This window comes from Nerophis lumbriciformis, linkage group LG08 (assembly GCF_033978685.3).
Source record: "Nerophis lumbriciformis linkage group LG08, RoL_Nlum_v2.1, whole genome shotgun sequence".
NCBI lineage: Eukaryota > Metazoa > Chordata > Actinopteri > Syngnathiformes > Syngnathidae > Nerophis > Nerophis lumbriciformis.
Window position 1 is genome coordinate 3569539 of NC_084555.2, and position 6374 is coordinate 3575912.

The window sequence follows — 6374 nt, forward strand, 5'->3', positions numbered from 1 at the left end:
TAAGAGGGGAGGAGTATATTTACAGCTAGAATTCACCAAGTCAAGTATTTCATATATATATATATATATATATACAGGTAAAAGCCAGTAAATTAGAATATTTTGAAAAACTTGATTTATTTCAGTAATTGCATTCAAAAGGTGTAACTTGTACATTATATTTATTCATTGCACACAGACTGATGCATTCAAATGTTTATTTCATTTAATTTTGATGATTTGAAGTGGCAACAAATGAAAATCCAAAATTCCGTGTGTCACAAAATTAGAATATTACTTAAGGCTAATACAAAAAAGGGATTTTTAGAAATGTTGGCCAACTGAAAAGTATGAAAATGAAAAATATGAGCATGTACAATACTCAATACTTGGTTGGAGCTCCTTTTGCCTCAATTACTGCGTTAATGCGGCGTGGCATGGAGTCGATGAGTTTCTGGCACTGCTCAGGTGTTATGAGAGCCCAGGTTGCTCTGATAGTGGCCTTCAACTCTTCTGCGTTTTTGGGTCTGGCATTCTGCATCTTCCTTTTCACAATACCCCACAGATTTTCTATGAGGCTAAGGTCAGGGGAGATGGCGGGCCAATTTAGAACAGAAATACCATGGTCCGTAAACCAGGCACGGGTAGATTTTGCGCTGTGTGCAGGCGCCAAGTCCTGTTGGAACTTGAAATCTTTATCTCCATAGAGCAGGTCAGCAGCAGGAAGCATGAAGTGCTCTAAAACTTGCTGGTAGACGGCTGCGTTGACCCTGGATCTCAGGAAACAGAGTGGACCGACACCAGCAGATGACATGGCACCCCAAACCATCACTGATGGTGGAAACTTTACACTAGACTTCAGGCAACGTGGATCCTGTGCCTCTCCTGTCTTCCTCCAGACTCTGGGACCTCGATTTCCAAAGGAAATGCAAAATTTGCATGGTTGGGTGATGGTTTGGGGTGCCATGTCATCTGCTGGTGTCGGTCCACTCTGTTTCCTGAGATCCAGGGTCAACGCAGCCGTCTACCAGCAAGTTTTAGAGCACTTCATGCTTCCTGCTGCTGACCTGCTCTATGGAGATGGAGATTTCAAGTTCCAACAGGACTTGGCGCCTGCACACAGCGCAAAATCTACCCGTGCCTGGTTTACGGACCATGATATTTCTGTTCTAAATTGGCCCGCCAACTCCCCTGACCTTAGCCCCATAGAAAATCTGTGGGGTATTGTGAAAAGGAAGATGCAGAATGCCAGACCCAAAAACGCAGAAGAGTTGAAGGCCACTATCAGAGCAACCTGGGCTCTCATAACACCTGAGCAGTGCCAGAAACTCATCGACTCCATGCCACGCCGCATTAACGCAGTAATTGAGGCAAAAGGAGCTCCAACCAAGTATTGAGTATTGTACATGCTCATATTTTTCATTTTCATACTTTTCAGTTGGCCAACATTTCTAAAAATCCCTTTTTTGTATTAGCCTTAAGTAATATTCTAATTTTGTGACACACGGAATTTTGGATTTTCATTTGTTGCCACTTCAAGTCATCAAAATTAAATGAAATAAACATTTGAATGCATCAGTCTGTGTGCAATGAATAAATATAATGTACAAGTTACACCTTTTGAATGCAATTACTGAAATAAATCAAGTTTTTCAAAATATTCTAATTTACTGGCTTTTACCTGTATATCCGCGGATCGGGCGGATGAAATTAAAAAAAATTAGATTTTATCCGCGGGTCGGGTGGTTGAAATAAAAAAAAATTAGATTTTAAATAGATTCAGGCGGGTGGCAGTTAAACCAATTGGGAAATATATATACATAGTTAAATGTTGTTACCCACATACGAAAAACGAGCAGGCACCCGCAGCATATGCCACAACAGAAGAAAAAAAAATAAAGAGATGGACACTTTTACGGAGCGGAGAAGGGACGCCTCGCCGGGGTCCGGGACCGAGGCCCCTTCCCCCGAGAGGGCCCCACCGGGAGCCGTAGCTGAGGCGATCCGCGAGAGGGACCCGACGCACGTCCAGGGTCACCACCGCGCCCACCGCACCGACACCCCGCCTCGTCCACCTTCGCCGCGGCCGGCGTCACGCGCAGCAGGTAAGCAGCTTGCCTGCCCGCCACCCCCGGGGGCGCGTAACAGGGGTCACTCCGCGCGCAGTGCGCTCACGAAAGGGGTGGGGCTCACCCTGGTTGATATAGACAGCAGCTGGACGGTGGCCATGGAAGTCGGAACCCGCTAAGGAGTGTGTAACAACCCACCTGCCGAATCAACTAGCCCTGAAAATGGATGGCGCTGGAGCGTCGGGCTCATACGCGGCCGTCGCCGGCAGCGAGACGCGCTTGGAGGTGCGCTCAGCGCGGCTCCCATATGATTGCGCACTGGTGTGCGTCTGGGTCGTGACAGCGTGGCACGCGAATGTCTGCACTGCATTGGATCAGTCTCCTTTCTTTAACAGGCAAAAGCTTTATAACCTCACTAATGCCTTGCATCGTCTATATTAGATATATAACAACGGGCGGGTGCGGGCGGATGCGGTTCTGATCAAATGTTACATCGGGTGGATGGCGGATGGTTGACGACTTTCTGATGCGGTTGCGGATGAAATAATTGCCTATCCGCGCATCTCTAATATATATATATCTGCGATGAGGTGGCGACTTGTCCAGGGTGTACCCCGCCTTCCGCCCGATTGTAGCTGAGATAGGCTCCAGCGCCCCCCGCGACCCCAAAAGGGAATAAGCGGTAGAAAATGGATGGATGGATATATATATATATATATATATATATATATATATATATATATATAATATATATATATATATATATATATATATATATATATATATATATATATACATATATATATATATATAAATATATATATATATATATATATATATATATATATAAATATAAATATATATATATATATATATATATATAAATAAAAGAAATACTTGAATTTCAGTGTTCATTTATTTACACATATACACACACATAACACTCATCTACTCATTGTTGAGTTAAGGGTTGAATTGTCCATCCTTGTTCTATTCTCTGTCACTATTTTTCTAACCATGCTGAACACCCTTTCCCAGGTACCCAGAAAGGTTTCGAGTACCACCAAAAAAACTGAATCTCTGAAGACAGTATAAAAATCTGTGTTAAAGGTGTACAAATACTGTTTGTATAATAAGCATGTTATTTTTTTTACAAATGAGGGTTAAGAGTTCAGTCCTAAAAAAAAAAAAAAAGAATGTGGCTTAAGTACAGTTTTTTAATTGAGCTGCTGCATTTTTTGGTTGGGTTGTTTATTTATTTTGAGTAACTTCTATACATTTCAGGAATGTAATAGAGTGATCTATGTTTGTCTGTTGCCATCTCCTGGTGAATGTTGGCTATAGCATAATGGGGTTACTTTTTGGTTGGCCAACGATTTACGTGGTGTTGCGCACCTGACGTCACTCAGCATGGAGCTGGAGGGGGCGTGGCTTCCAGCTCCGCCTGAATTTCGGGAGATTTTCGGGAGAAAATTTGTCCCGGGAGGTTTTCGGGAAAGGCGCTGAATTTCGGGAGTCTCCCGGTAAATCCGGGAGGGTTGGCAAGTATGGCTCGGGGGCTTTTGTGATTAGCTACACACGAGACGTATTATAGATCAGTGTTTTTCAACATTTTTTGAGCCAAGGCACATTTTTTTCATTGAAAAAATCCTGAGGCACACCACCAGCAGAAATCATAAAAAAACGAAACTCAGCAGCTGATATTGACAATAAAAAGTCGTTCTCGCAATTGTTGGATATGAATTCAAACCATAACCAAGCATGCATCACCATAGCTCTTGTCTCAAAGTAGGTGTACATTCACCACCTGTCACATCACGCCCTGACTTATTTGGAGTTTTTTGCTGTTTTCCTGTGTGTAGTGTTTTAGTTCTTGTCTTGCGCTCCTATTTTGTTGTTTTTTTCCTGTTTTGTTGGTATTTTCCTGTTGCAGGTTTAATTTCTTCCCTGAGCGCTATTCTCCGCACCTGCCTTGTTTTTGCAATCGAGACTATCTAAGTCAGGGGTCGGCAACCCGCGGCTCTTTTTAGCGCCGCCCTAGTGGCTCTCTGGAGCTTTTTCAGTAATGTATGAAAAATGGAAAAAGATGAGGGGAAAACAATCTAATTTTTTGTTTTAATATGGTTTCTGTAGGAGGACAAACATGACACAAACCTCCCTAATTGTTATAAAGCACACTGTTTATATTAAACATGCTTCACTGATTCGAGTATTTGGCGAGCGCCGTTTTGTCCTACTAATTTTGGCGGTCCTTGAACTCACCGTAGTTTGTTTACATGTATAACTTTCTAGGACGTGTTTTATGCCACTTCTTTTTCTGTCTCATTTTGTCCACCAAACTTTTAAGGTTGTGCATGAAAGGTGAGTTTTGTTGATGTTATTGACTAATCAGACATATTTGGTCACTGCATGACTGCAAGCTAATCGATGCTAACATGCTAGTTAGGCTAGCTATATGTACATATTGCATCATAATGACTCATTTGTAGCTATATTTGAGCTCATTTAGTTTCCTTTAAGTCCTCTTAATTCAATTTATATCTCATGACACACTATCTGTATGTAATATGGCTTTTAATTTTTTTGCGGCTCCAGACAGATTTTTTTTTGTATTTTTGGTCCAATATGGCTCTTTCAACATTTTGGGTTGCCGACCCCTGATCTAAGTAGTGCGGACGCGATCCTTTTTTGTGGGGACATCGTTGATTGTCATGTCATATACGGATGTACTTTGTGGACGCCGTCTGCTCCACACGCTGTAAGTCTTTGCTGTCGTCCAGCATTTTGTGCTGTGTTTACTTTGCAGCCAGTTCAGTCTTAGTTTCGTTTTGCATAGCCATGCCTAAGCTTCAATGCCTTTTCTTAGCGGCACTCGCTTTTTGTTTATTTTTGGTTTAAGCATTAGATACCTTTTTACCTGCACGCTGTCATCTGCATGTTGTGATCACGACAGACCATCGTCGTCGTCTCACACAACAAAGCAATTAGTTACCCGCGCTGTACAGACACTCAACAACGGCACATTAATTGCAAATTATAATTACTGGTGTGCAAAAAATATTTTTAACCCAATTAGGTGAAATTACATAATCTCCCACGGCACACCAGACTGTATCTCACAGCACACTAGTGTGCCACGGCACAGGGGTTGAAAAAAACTGTTATAGACTAATCTGGATAATAACTGGACGTAGAAAACTCTTATTTCTCGGTTTAGCCCCGGGAGCTTTGTTTATTCTTTTTACCTCTTGGTCGTTCAAACGAACGAGATTTCTCAACAGAATCTCCTCTCTGGTCAACAAAAGCACCATGAAGATTCTAGCGGGAACTCTCGTTCAACCCTTTTTCGATTACGCATGCACCTCCTGGTACCCGAGCACCTCCAAAACCCTCAAATCTATACTCCAAACGTCCCGGAACAAGCTAGTCAGGTTACTTCTAGACCTCCACCCCAGATCCCACCTCACTCCTACCCACTTCTCCAAAGTGGGCTGGCTCAGGGTGGAGGACAGAGTAAAACAACTTGCACTGAGCCTGGTCTATAAAATCCGCTACACCTCCCTGATACCGAAGTACATGTCAAACTACTTCCTTAACGTAAATGACCGCCATAACCACAACACCAGGGGGAGAAACACATGTTTCATATTTTTGCAAAACGAGCTAAAAAAGGTTAGCATGCTAATGTTAGCATGCTAGCAAGCTAACGTGGCTGTGATAATAGTTAGCTTGTGTCACATACCGAGTTATATGACTATAAGGTGTATGGCCGGGGAACTTGAGAAAAAGGAGCACATTTAGCAAAGAAAGTCAGCACTTTGATGTTAGCATGCTCAGGTTCGACGTCCCACTGGGGTGAGTTTTTCCTTGCCCGTATGTGGGCTTTGTACCGAGGATGTCGTTGTGGCTTGTGCAGCCCTTTGAGACACTTGTGATTTAGGGCTATATAAATAAACATTGATTGATTGATAGGTTTGCATGCTAACAGTTTACAAGTGTCACGTTGTCAGGTTCAAACACATCTATTAAACAGACAAGAAGCAAGGAATCATACAGAGACAGAGTTCAATTTAGCTCATGAGGAGAACGCGTGGCGCTGCACACTTAGTCACAGTCTCGCCCTACGCTCTAAGGTACAGCTCCCGCGTTCCTCTATTTATTCAGGAGTTCCCCAGTCAACATCACTGAGGCCGCCTCTGAAAGGAGTGGTCACACATATCATGCAAAGCAGCTCCAGTACGCACAATACGTGACAGAATGTGCTGGGGACCTTGTCTCTGCTTCGCCTGCGTGTTGTCGTCTTATCTTCGTTGAGGTCCTCGGCTG